The sequence below is a fragment of the Herpailurus yagouaroundi genome, unplaced genomic scaffold (genome assembly GCF_014898765.1).
Source record: "Herpailurus yagouaroundi ecotype Mexico unplaced genomic scaffold, PumYag 142, whole genome shotgun sequence".
NCBI lineage: Eukaryota > Metazoa > Chordata > Mammalia > Carnivora > Felidae > Herpailurus > Herpailurus yagouaroundi.
The window spans coordinates 31353074-31367524 of NW_024412397.1; the positions used below are offsets into that span (position 1 = coordinate 31353074).

Here is a 14451-nt window from a genome sequence, read left to right on the forward strand (position 1 = left end):
GTCCCAGCTCAAGCACAAATAACGACATCACTCTTCCTCTTCCTTTTTGTTCTATTCAGTTTCCCAAGGGATTGGATTGGATGGAACCCATTGTTGTGGTGAGAGTGGATCCTCTTCAACTCAGTGGACTGATTTAAATGCTAATCTTTTCCAGAAACACCCTCACAGACATATCCAGAAATAATGTGTTACCACACATTCCTTAGCCCAGTTGACACATAAAATTAGCCATAGGAGAAGCAGAAATGAAAACTTAGCTTTTATTAAGCCGCATGGATTTTCAAAAACATAAAACAATTTTACTTTTCTTGCCAAATATTCTGTAAATTATTTTGTTTCATAAAAGTTCTTTATGTTAACATAATTTTTAAAATGTATTAAGATTTTAAAGTGTGTTTCAATTTATAATATGGAAATATTAGTATATAACCCATATTAACAAAAGATCTGCAGGAATTTTAATAATTTTTAAGACTGGGGACCTGATCCTTATCTTAAACCACTCACAAAAATTAACTCAGAATAAAGACTTAAATATAACACCTGAAAATGTAATAAAACTCCTTGAAGAAAACAGAAAAAATGCTCATTGACATTGATCATGGCAATAATTCCTTAGATGAAACACCCACAAAAGTACAGGCAACACAGGCTACAATGAACATATTCCTCCTATCTGGCAATTTCATTTCGACCTTTGGAACTCCAGTCTTCCTACTGATAATTTTCATGATCTCTCAGGTTTCATTCTTTGAAACTCTATGTCCTAGTATGATGAGAAGAGGTATATGAGCACTGAACAAGATGGAGGTAAAACAATACAGGGTCATAGGGAAGTTCTCTGGAGTGGTAAGAGTGAATCTGGAGGAAAAAAAAAAAAAGGCAAGTCTGATGGAAAGAAAAGTGATAGGCTTTTCAGGTCATAATACTGAGAATTTTTGTAAGAATGTTTGAGTGAAAATGAGGAGCTCTATCTCACTAGAGGGAAGAGTTCACACAAGAGACCAGTGATAGAGGTGCCTTGGTGGCTCTGTCAGTTAAGCATCTGACTTTGGTTCAGGTCATGATCTCACAGTTTGTGAATTCGAGCCCCGCATCAGGCTCTGGACTGACAGTATATAGCCTGCTTGAGATTCTCTCTCTCTCGGCTCGTCCACCACTTGCACTTTGTCTCCCTCTCAAAATAAATAAACTTAAAAAAACAAAGCAAAACCAAAAAACCATGACTAGTGATAATTACCACCAGACATGAAACGAGATGATCATCAATCCTGAGACTTAGAACTTTGTCATTCTAATTGCCAGACATGTGCTCCCAAACTGCTGTGTGAACTTTAATGTGGCACTGCATTACAAAGACAAGCACATTTAAATAAACATCCATTTACATTTTAATATCTGTATGTTTTGATAATTGTGTATGTATTTTAATGAGTGAATTTTATTTAAATTTCCATTAGTGACAAATATACCAACTAGTTATAAAGTTATAATTGTAGTAATATAAAATTCTTCTATGAATATAATTACATCTGAAATAGTCAATTTTTAAATGCCTCAATAAATAATAGTACATATGAAAGGCAGATATCTAATTAAACAATTTTGATCAGAAAATTCTTCTTATTTGAAAGGTCATACATGATCAGAATAAATTCAGATCCTTTGTGTACCAGAAAACTAAAACTTACACTAGTAGGGATCAAGCAAATATCAAACAAAAAGTCCTAACAGATAACATAATTGTTAATGTATTGTCTCCTTGCCAGTCAGTTTCCCAATCATTGACCTCTTTTTTTTTTTAATCTCCGTATGCCACAGACTTTAGCCACTCATCTCTCTTTTTCATCTTTTAAAAATCTGCTACAAATTACTATTCCACTAATCTAGTTCTGAAATGATTTATTTTCATCCATAGTACATTAAATTTAAACAAGGCGTTTTAAATGCTTACCCAAGGGTGAGCTGAATATAGATTTGGAACACTTGGGTTCTCATTTTAGCTGCATTGCTTTGGGCAAATTATCCGGGCATCTGTATTCTTTGATGATAATTGTGATTCCTTATAATTCTAAAATGTATACAAAATGCAAAATGTGCTAGACACAATACCAGGTGTTCTACATGCCATCTCATTTAGTTAATTATCCAACAGTTCTGTAACTGTAGATACAGATAGCACGATTTTAGAAGTAAAATGGCTGATGCTCAAGGAAGGTAAGTTCTGCATATGCTCAGATGTGAAACTATTCCCTGTAAAAGGAATTGCCTTATGGTTGAGCTCTTCAATTGAATCAAAATTTGGAGTATTTTCTCAAATTATCTGAATGTACACAACAAAATGGCTTATGAAGAAGATACCTCTCTTGAAAAACCTCAGTCACAGCTAGTATTAAACCTTTACAGAAATAGAATTGGAGGAAAAAAGATAATTAATGATACTTAATGCCAAAACTTTGAATATGGATTTAATAATGATTCCTGGGGATATAATCTCACAATTCCAAATAATGGGGATGAGTATAAGCAAGACTTCTGAAGATCATTTAGAAAATCAATCCAGTGATTCATTAGGATCCCCATTATTCCTATAAAACAAATGGAAAAACAACAACAACAAAACTGTGCCAAAGCTTTGGAAATGAAATTTGAGACTTTAAGTAAAATTTTTCCACTGAAGCCTTTTTCAGAAATTTGAAAAGTGCAGTGTCTCAATCATATCTGGAAAACAGTATTTGATGGCTTACCAATGATTCTATTTATAAGACATTGATGTCAAGATGATTATGAAGAGTTTAAATACATATTTTATAAAATAGGAGAAGAGAATGCTTTAAGTACGTTACTTTATTTAATAAATCCTTTTGAATCTATTACTAAATTTGAAATTAAATGTTATACGCAAATATATAATTAAGTTTACAAATTTAAAATTTCTTTTGGATTCTCTCATTTGGACCTTGGAAACTCCCTTGTATTTGATCAGTTATAGATACTTGCTAATGATACATGGCTAGGAAATTACAGAGAAGGGATTCAAGCATAGGTATGTTGGAATTCAAAGCACATTGTGTTCAATAAATCCTGTTGTTAAAATTTTGTATAACATCCTCTGACTAGTAGGATATTTCAGAGGAGATTACTGGTTACTGAGGTATTTGAGAGAGTCTTAATGATAGATGTAAGATTTGAATGAGTATTAAAGGATAATTAGGATTTTTATTAACAGAAGAAACATTGTAGTCACAGTGAATATCAAGAATAGTCATTGCATTTTTAAAAAAATTCTCTGTTTTGGTTGACTAATAATAATATTATTACTACCACTCAAAATGCCTGAAGTTTATTGAGAATTTAGTCAAGTGCCATGAATAGCATATTGGAAAATGGTCTCATTCAATTCATATAACATCGCTGAGGGTTGCTGTTGTTCTCATTCTAACAAAGAGAAATTTGAGGCTAAGGGGAGAGTAAGTAATTTGCCTGATAGCATAAAGAAAATCACAGAACAGTGGTCCAAACCCAAATATATCTAAATCCATACCTGAGTTCATAAACCATCATTCTCTGTTGCCTTAATTTTTAAAGTTGAAATACAAAAAAGTCTAGAGGAAGAGATTAGTGAAGATGAGAATTGTCAAGGCAGGGTTAATTCTGGGACTATATTTTGAGTTTGACCCTAAAAGACTTAGATATACACTGTATAATTTAAATATGCAAAAGGGGGTATGGGAAGATATGACAATGTGAATAAAAGGGTGTAACTATAATGCCCTGTGTATGTACAACCACATTTATTCTAACTGACAGGCCAAAAAGGAAAACATGGCTTTGCCATTGTTAATTCTTTGGAATTTTCTTCCACTGAAAGCTTTCCTTCAACAACTAGGAATACCTGGGTGTTGAGTTATGATTGACAAAAGATTCGAGGAACAAATTTTCATAATATATTACCCAAAAGGGAGTAATAAATAACCTTACCCTAACTGAATTGCCACCTTCCATTGAATGTCAAGTTATAATCTGGCTCTTTTGTCTCTGTCCACTAAATGTTCACACATAACTGTTTTCAATGAGAAATCCACATTGACAGGTACAGTGTTATGTTTTGTGAGACGTGCCTGATATTTGAGAAAAACCCAGGGAAAAACTATTGTGGGCTCTCTTCTCCCTCTTTGAACTCACTCTTCTCCTCCACTTGCCCATGGAAGGCCTTAAGAAGAATGAAATAGTGTTTAATGTAACTAAGAACACTTACATTTCACATGCAGGCCTCACTCAGGCTGTGTACACTCAGGCTGTTCAGCCTCTGCAAAATTAAAAATAATAAATAAAAAAATCAACATTTTTGCTTCAACTATGTTCCACTAATTGGTGATTGATCATGTACAATGATACCCACTGTGACTGCCCAGTTTCTCACCTTCTGTTAGTAGCTCCTTAGGATCATTCACTTTCCAGCCTCCGTAGAAATGATCTTCCTTATTCTGTGTCTATCTTTGACACTTTTTCCAGGAGAAGATATGATTCCACTTCCCCTAGGCCCTACATTTAAGGCTCTCTGTCTTGTCACTAGATTCTCCTGGGAGTCATTTTGTGCTTGGGCTTAAAATCACTAGACCTTACCGACTTTTTAGTTTCCTGACGCACCCTATAAGCATTGACCTCCAGAAATCTTATTCTCAAAACATTCATTTTATAGCTTGTATGGTGTTTTGTATGCTATTCTTTTTTTTAATCTGAATTGTCTTAAATTTATTCAACACCATTTGTCTTTTATTACATACATGTATCATCTATCTACCTACCTACCTATGAATTGTCTTGTTATCCAGGCAGCCAAATATATGAAGGGATAAGAAATTATATAGGAGGGGGTTCCTGGGTGGTTCAGTTGGTTAAGTATCTGAGTTCAGCTCATGTCATGATCTCACAGTTTGTGAGTTCAAGCCCCGCATCAGGCTTTATGCTGATGGCTCTGAGCCTGGAGCCAGCTTTGAATTCTGTCTCCCTATCTCTCTGCCCCTTCCTTGCTCACACTTTTTCTCTCTCTCTCAAAAATAAACAAACATTAATTTTAAAAAAAGATTATATAGGATAAATATCTACATTAAAAAGATGGGTCATCTGGCTTCTTGTTTGGCATAACAATTTAGTTCAAGGAAGCTGGGTACCATATCATGTAACTGGAATACATGGGTACCATATCATGTAACTAGGATACATGGATACCATATCATGTAACTTATAATTGGGAGCATATTAGGTGCTCAATAAATTTGTACTCAATAATACATAAGCAGTAATTCTTCACTGTTAATGCTAATAATATATAGGAGCAAGAGAATTTTTGAGCAGCCCAACTTAATGTCTGTTGAATCAATGGTTAAGCAGTTGTCTTCCAGACTTCTAGGGTTGATCCAATACATTGTATCCAGGTAAAGTCAATATTGTACATACAAAAAAAACTGCACACTTTGCTTATGCTTTGAAAGATATTGAACAGTTCAGCTTTTCTGAAAAGTGAAGCTAACACTTAATGTATTTATGAGGTGTTATTAATATTTTATTCACAATTACAAAATAAAAACATACTCAGTGGTAAAAATAGGCCAGGAAAGAACATTACAAAAAACAAGAAAATTCCCTATTGCCCCACAACTAAAAGTCAAGCAGCAGAAGCCTGTCATTTCTATCTTGGTCCTGTCAGACACTTACTTACAACTGTACCTGAATGGTTTCATTTAAGTTTGCATGTCTCTTCTTGTCCTTGCTTGTCCTACAGGATGTGTGTTAACAAGCATGCAAATAACTGAAAAGCAAAGAGCAAGAGAGGGGTGAGTCAAGAGAACAGAAATTCCTCCTACATCAGAACTAGCTCATATGCCCTAGTACGTTTTCACACACAACTATCAATATTTATCAATAACCCAGGTCAATTCTACCAGTCTTCTGCCTGCAAATCACAAGAAATATAGTGACAGATGTGTGGAGCACAGACCTGACCTTCAGAATAGCTGTCATGGGGGCTCTCAGGGAGAGATCCAAGAAGCTGCTATGGGCAGGTAGCCAGGCAGAGTAAACAATCAGGAAGGGTTCCCAGCTCCAAGACTTTCTCCCTGTTGCTTTCAGTGGAGAGAAGGCACAAATTCCCATCTGTCTTTCTCAGTATTATGAAGAAAAACATTCACGAGAGATGATGCTTCTGATCCAAAAGTACAGATATTTAAGCAGCCTTTAAAAACACAGATTTGTGTTCTTTTAGAATGCAGAAACTGGAAGGTGTAACAGGAAATTACAATTTACAGAGTTTATGTTGATTATCCCCACATACCAGAATGCAGAACATTGGAGAAATGTCAGAAGTCAGCTAAGTTTTTCCCATTTTCTCAGAGTGGACATTCATTTCTTTTTATATTTATTTATTTTCCATGTATTTGTTTAGTTTTGGTTTGAAAGCATTTTCATAGACTTGAATGAAGTAAGCAGTAGGGAATAGTGCTTGGATGTTCACTGTTGGCCAGCCATTTGTGTGGCGATACTTATGATCAAGATGTTTACTATCTTAGTGCCTTAGTTTCCTCCAGTGTAAAATAAGGATGAAAATAGTATCACCTAATGTTGTAAGAATCTAATGAGTTAGTATAGGTAAAGCATTTTAGAACATAACACCTGCCACATTGTAAGTGGTCAATAATTACTGGCTATTTTTAAGTCTCATAACATAGTTAAATCAGCTATTTTCCCTATTTTATCAACAAAGAAGCACAGATATTATCAAGTAACCTGAGTAAGGTTAAAGAGTAGTCAATGGCAAAGTCAGAGATGCTCTTTGCAGAATATTACTTTTGGGTTCACATAGGTGTTAATTAATGATTTTATTTGTAGAAGAATTTCAAATCACATTGACTTCTTTCACAGAACCTCTATTGCTCTTACTTTTTCATTAATTCTTTTGTGTATTTAAAAAAAATTTTTTAATGTTTATTTTTGAGAGAGACAGAGAATGCCAGTGGGTTAGGGGCAGAGAGAGGGAGACACAGAATTAGAAGTGGGTGCAAGGCTCTGAGCTGTCAGCACAGAGACCGACGCAGGGCTCGAACTCACGAGCTGTGAGATCATGACCTGAGCCAAAGTCAGACTCTCAACCGACTGAGCCAGCCAGGCATTCCTCTTTTGTGTATTTTTATTTCTATTTATTAAGCAGATTATAAACTCTGTAGAATGGGGTAATAGTATTTATATTTCTTCCACATCTTTCTCAGCCCCTGCTATAATACTATAAAAGAAGAATTGCACTGGATGCTTGTTAAAAATGGAAAGACTATCCAAGACTATTGCAATAGAGGTCAAGACATTGCATGCAATAATGGAGAGAGACTGAACTCAATTCCCTGGAAACAAGAGGTGGGAGGATTTTTAAACACTGTGGTGAGGTAATGGGGAGAAAAACACAACCTGGAGGTTAGTGGAAGGAATTTGTTCAGTGTGGGTAGGCCATCTGTGTTTCCTAATTGTCTAGGAAGTTAGGTTCCTACCCTTCCACTGAGATGGGAGACAGTGCTCCTATCTTTTTTAGTGATTACATCTCAAAGGATGGCTCCCAGGACCTAAAGGAAAACATTCCTGAGTTGTAGAAGATTTATATCTCAAAGAGGTAGAGAATGAATTTACAATTGCAAATTTTCAAATGTAAATGTTCTAATGCTTTATTATTCTTTAATTTGTTCCTTGTAATCCAAAAAGATCTTAGTCAAACTTATTTTTACAATGCATATGGGTTGTGTTAATATTTTTCTGTCAGGGAGGGAGTTACATGGAGAAGTCAAATGAATCAGTCAGTGAGTTTAATGAATCATAAATAATCTCTTGTCCTGGGCAAAATTTTTTTTCAGTGCTATGATTTACAGGCAGTCAAATATATTGCCTCTTTGTGTGTATTTGCTGTCTTTGCCCATTTTCTGGTGGAAGTGTTCAAAATCTTTAAGATGCTCTAAAAATAATTAAGGAAAATACATGAAATAAGAAATTGGCTATTCAGATTTAGACATTTGGGATGTTTACAAAGTGGAAACAGTAGCCTCTAGGACTCAAGGGAAAGGTATACAGACATCAAATGGAAGATAATAAAGTCCATAATGGTGACTGGAGAGTCACTGACATGGTGTGATAAGGGAAGCCCTGTAACAGAATGTAAAAATGTGAGGTTAACTCTGTGTATGTGTATTGTCATTTTTACTTCAAAATATACTTAAAGTGTTCACCAGGAAAATATCTTGGTCTTTCTTAACTGTCATTTTTAACCTGTGTCAGTATATTTTAGAAAAGGTCCCTGTGAAAAGTCCAGTAGATACTTGTATATAATCATTGCTGATCACATGTTAGGATATTTTACAGGGTATCTAAATGAAAAGGAGAGGAGAAATGACTGTCAGTGAGATTTCCAAGGGTTAACTAAAATTATCTGTTCTCTTAATTGACAGAAACTCACCATCTGGAGCTGCCATATTTTCTGTAAAGAATTTTTTTTTAATTTTGGTGACACTATAAGAGAGAAAATGAGCATATAATTCCTATTCTGACTGCTGAAGGGAGCAGTCTAGACCTAATTAACTAAGGGGTTAATGATAGTATTTTAGAATATGTGTATACATCATCCCTCTCTGTGCCTTTGCTCTTAAAAGCACAGCAGCCAACCACAGACAACATGAGAACTTTGAATAGCAAAGTTCCTAATGGTAGCTTGTAGGATGGACCAAAAAGTTTCCTGAAAGTCAATTTGCAAATAAAGTTCAATAAGGGAAACAGTACAGTTGGAGTTAGAACAGTGTACTGGCAATCACTTTATAAAATATATTTTGCATATCTATAATTATTTTGTACTTAAGGGTTATATAGTTTATGCTTCCTGCAATAGTTAATGCCTATAATTTTAATGCTTGATTACTACACTAGAATTCGTATTATTTCTATTGTCTAGCTTTCTATGCCTGTAATGAAATTAATCTTACAGTGTTCACATGATAACCAGACACTCCTTCTGGCAAGGATATGATTTTAGGAGAAGGTAGCCAGCCTCCTTAATGGGGTAAACTGTGAAAATTCAATTTTTGTTAATATTACATTCCACAGATAGAATAAGATGACAGAATAAGGCTTTGTTTCTAAAATTTCCAACAAATCAGAAATGATGGGTGACCTCTACTTAATGATAAAATGAATATAACCAATGAATTCCATCATTTTGAATCCCAAGCTTAGTTCTCAATCTATCTTACTTGACCTATAAGCAACATGTGCCACTGGTCTTTTTTTTCCCCTTGAATTTTGAAGCATCCCTCATTTGGCTTCCAGGTTTCCACATTCCCCAGGTTATCTTATTATTTTATTGGCCACTGCTTCTAAGTCTCCTCTACTGGTTCTCTTCCTTTACCTGCTATGCAAATGTGGAAAGTGCCAGGGATTTATTTACACTCAAACAAACACTCAGGACCATGGCTCAAATACTATCTACATACCTTTGAACCCTAAATTTATATCTCCAGGCTGATTTTTCGTTACTTTGAAAACTAGATGTATATTTTCAACTGCCAGACTGACATCTCTTCTTCTCCATTGGAATAATTAATAAGGCATCTCAAACTTAAAGATTTATGAACATTCTCAATTTCCTTACCCCTGAAATTTTTCCTACCATGCTTTTTTTCATTTCAGTAAATAATACTGAATGAATAGTACACTGTTCACCCCAATTGACCAGGCCACAAAACTAGGAGTGATCCCTAATTTTTCTTTAAGCACACTTGCAATCTGGGGGCAATACCTTCAAAGTCAAATATGGCCATTTCTCACCACATTTTCTACCATCATCCTGAACGGCTACCATATATTTTCAAAACACTTTACTATATTCCTACCTTCCTTTTTTTCTACTGTAGACTCCCTGTGGTCTATTCACATACATATTGGTCTTTCTGAAAATGTAACTCTGGGAATGTCACTTCTCTTCTTAGTCTCCCCATGACTTCTCATTACACTTAACTCCTGCATAGGACTTAATGTATGCTTTTTTTTTCCTTCTGTAATCAATAATTGACACAATTGCAATATGGGGTCAAAATCCTTAGATTTGAATCTAGACTCTATTTTGGAACTTTAATCAAATTACTAATCATTTGAGCTTTCAATGTCTTTATCTCTAAATGGGCATGGTAATAGTACTTCCTTGTAAGGTTTTTAGTTTTGAGAATTAAATAAGGTATTTGATAAGAATCACTTATAACTGGCATTTTCTACTTTTCTTGTATAATTTTTAAGAAACACAGAGAATGAGTTTGTAGTACATACTCAACATTAAAGATTATCATGATGTTGATATTTCCTACCACTGAGTTCCATGAAGACAAAGAGTGGGTTTATCTTGTATATCCCATATCCAGAGACAACTTTGGGGTTAGCACATATCCGGGGACCAGTAAGTCACTACTGAATGAAAGAAATAATGAAATAATCTAATAAAAATTGTTGTCTATCCTTATCCTCAGTTCCTTTTTCTCCTTTTGATTCTCTCTTTACCAACTCCTCATATACTTACATTTTCCTATGACCTACAAAAACCCTTCTTCAGAATCCACCCTTCCTCTCTGTTCATGCTCTTTTCTACTCTGCTTTATATTATGCCCAAAGTAAGCTGAATGTACCTTTGAGCTTTTTTTTAAGTTTACGTATTTATTTTTGAAAGAGAGAGAGAAGAGAGAGTGATATAGAAAGACAGAGAGGGAGAACACGAGCAGGGAGGGGCAGAAAGGGAGAGAAAGAATCCCAAGCAGCCTCTACACTGTCAGCACAGAGCCTGATGTGGGGCTTAAACTGCGAGACCATGACCTGAGTCAAAACCAAGAATCAGATGCTTAACCTACTGAGCTACCTAGGTGCCCCTACCTTTGAGCTTTTAAGGCATCTCTCATGTTCTCATCACATCAATTTATTGCCTTAGATGTCATACTTGTTTCTCTATTGAATAGCACTAGGAAGAAGAAAAGAAAGTATAAACAGCATGTGTGTGCACGTGTGTGCATGTATAAGTTTTCTTCTGTCTGGGAACTAGTTTGGGAAACTGAGCAAACAGGAAATTCATAGATGGCTATCAAAAATCTATCACTTTTCCTCTTAAGAGGGTATGGCAGTCATTAATATCATATACAAAAGATATGTGGCTCTTTGCCTTCTGGGCAAGAGCAAATCTACTAGATTTTCTTCTGTTTGCATGGAGCCATGTGATTGGTTCTGGCCAGTGAATTTTAAGTGCGATGACACGTGTTACTTCTAATCCAAAGCATCTAATTATTACTGTGAGGCTCTTCAGAGGTCTTTTTTTCTTTAGTATTGTGACTGACCTTATTAAAGATAGTAGCTGTTTCAATAGGTAGTGCCCCTAAGTGTCTACAAGGAGCAGAGTCCTCCGGGAATCTATGATAAACATTTGGTGTAGGTAACAAACTTCGGTCATTTTGTACCATTGAGATTTACAGTGTGTGTTATTTCAACATAACGTTGCCTATTCTGACTTATCATAAGTTGATCTTCTCAACAAAATTGTTATTTTCTACTTGTTTCTTTTGCAGTAAGAAAAATATAAATAAGGAACATGCTAAGTACTCAAAAGCATAATATAATTTTAAGTCTCAGTCTCTGCTACCATACTTTTGCATATAAACTTAGTAGAAAAACAAACATATGGTCATGGTTGTGCTTATGCTTCTATCAGTACAGGTTAAAGATCATGAAATTTCAGAATCTACTCTGAGCCTCTCATTTACAAAATGTTTGCTTGTGGGAAAACTACACCTAGTTAGAAATTTAATTTTCCTTCTATTTTATGTTAATACCAATATTAAAAAATGAACAAATGAAATAAAGCTGTATCTCCATGGTATCCAATTATTCATTTGATTTGGTTCATAAAAAAAATCCTAGTCAATTTGAACACTTGATTCTATGTCGAGAAAACATCTTGTTAACTGACTGACCATATGTCTCTGTACCACATAGATACTGTACAGGGAAAAGATAGAATTGTAGTGTTTCTGTGATTTGTCTTCTGGGCTCAGACCCAGGCTTTCACAGAGAGTGGAATGATGTTGTCAATTTGTGGGGCAGAGACAGAGCATGCTACTCTCCAAGGAAAAGGGAGAAAATTCTCCTTCTGGCTTCTTAAGAGATTTTCACCCTACAAATTATTTGATAGTATCTAAGAAAATGACCCAGCTAAGAAAAAGGAGTAAAATAAAATCAACCCCTTTGAGTCTACCACTTATATATGTAGACATTGAAACAAAAGAATTACTTTCTTTCTCTTAAATTCTATGGGCTTGGAAAGATCTTTTTAACTTTGTTTAAAGGAAGTGCTAACCTATTGGCTCCTAATGACACTGATTAATTGCTTTTCCCAGCATTGGTAAAATTGTCAATTCCATTAGTTTCTCATGCATTCCAGGTCCAAGATTTCCTACAAACTCTTTTATGTAGCTTTTAGAACTTACAGAAAAATCCAATAAAATGAATGGAGATATTTTCCTGTATTTTAAAATAATTATTTAAGAATAAAATAGAGAACTAATCCAGCTTCATATTATAGACGTTGGAAATCTAGTTAATACCACCTGTTCTGTCCTCATCTACTCAATTATTACTCCTTCACGCTCCTTTCTCTGCCTTAATTGACAGGATATATTCAAATATTTGTATTCATTAAAGCTTCAATCAATTATCTTTCATGGCAATTATTGTTATTTTATGTTAAATTGAATAATTAATTACTATGTGTCCTACATAGTGAATATAGATTCATTGAGGGCAAGGACTATATCTGATTTTGTTCATTGAGCATACAGCTCAGATCTTGCACTAAGTACTTAGAACAGATTTGCTTAAAAAAGGACATATTTCAGTCAGTGTATCTCTACATGGGCTAACTACAGAAATCCACCATTGTTAATAGCTTAGCTTGCCATGCTTAAGATATAGAAAATAAACTGTTTTCTCATCCATCAGTATATATTCCTGATATTCTTAAGTTGTTTGCCACTGCTGTTACTCTGCTTCTCTCATTTATTCCAAGCATATACAAACAGCTCCCTTCCATTACTTTGGTTTGAATTGATTTCCTTTCGATCCGTTTTTCTCAGTGAGCCAGAGATGTCAGTTTTGCCTCAAATTTTATGATCAGTTCATAAATATCAGGAGTTTTAAAGACTTTTACTTATTTACATGCACATAAATATTTATTAAGAAAACACCAATATTTACTCTTTGCCTTGCACAGAAGGGAGCCAACAGACAATTTTACTATTCCTTGGATGAATAGATACTTAAAGTGTATTAAAAAAGAGGCTTTCTCTGTACTGAAAACACATGTGGCTCTTTTCAGAGGATAAGTCATGTCAAGCCAGAGGAGAATTTTAAATATATGCATGTTTGCTCTCCTCTCCTGACCCTTTACCTTGACCCATGGTTCCCCAAGGTAACCCTAGTTCTGATGTGTGGCAACAGCATATATGGAGTGTCCCAAAGGTAAAGGCAAACATCCTTCCAACCACCCCAGCCCTTCCTTTCCTCAATCCACTTTTGCTGAAAACCAATGCTTATGAATTAATATAAACAAATTTAGTGTTGGGTTCTGTATGGAAGGAGAAAATATTCTTTGACTCTCCTAGGGTCTCTGGCTTAGTCTGAAAACTAAACTGACAAAGACATATTAATAGGAGAAAAACATAACAATTTATCTAATATAAGATTTGCATGACATAGGAGACTTCATAAGGAAAGTGAAGACCTGAAGAAACAGTTAGACCTGACTATTTTTATGCTGGATTTGATGAAAAGTGGAAAGTTGTAGATGGACAGGATAGTTTAAAGAGTATGAGGCTAACTGGGGGAAACTCAGCAAGGCCTGTTTGTTTGGAATCTTCTCAGTGTCCCTTTGTCTTTGAAGATAAGAATGTTCCTTTCCTCCAGGTATAGGGAGGCCCCCCTTCACATGAGGTTATTAAGATCTAGGTCAGGAGATAGGGGTGGGGGAAATGTCAGAGTGACCTTCCTGCTTCTGTTGTTTTCTCAAATAACTTAAGCTTCAAATATTTAATATGCCAAGGTGCCATATTTTGGGGTAGTTTGGCCTGAACCCCATTGCTTCTGATGGACATTTCCAGTGGGAAAATTTGCTCACTTTTTACTTGGAATCAGTTTTTTCCAGAATGATCCTAATTGGTTGTTTTTTTTGTTTGTTTGTTTGTTTGTTTGTTTTTTTTTGTTTTTTTTTGGTGGCTACAAACACTTTTTTATACAATGCATGTTTTGCCTCAATAGCCCATGTAGAAGGACAAACATTCATCTGGCCTCTAAAATCTACCATTATCTCCTGTTCTTGAAGGTATCACAGTAGTTCTTGAA

General features: G+C 35.0%; 1 protein-coding gene and 1 long non-coding RNA gene across 3 annotated transcripts in view; one reads left to right on the plus strand and one right to left on the minus strand.

Annotated features, from left to right (window-relative positions):
- The window catches only part of RIT2 (Ras like without CAAX 2), a 385242-nt gene that overhangs the window by 338631 nt on the left and 32160 nt on the right, over positions 1-14451 (plus strand). The window lies entirely within an intron of this gene.
- Positions 378-6801, minus strand: LOC121032992 (uncharacterized). Its single transcript, XR_005791641.1, has 3 exons — positions 5719-6801; positions 4259-4309; positions 378-861 (listed from the first exon to the last, which is right to left on the minus strand). It is a non-coding gene; the product is annotated as an uncharacterized LOC121032992 (long non-coding RNA).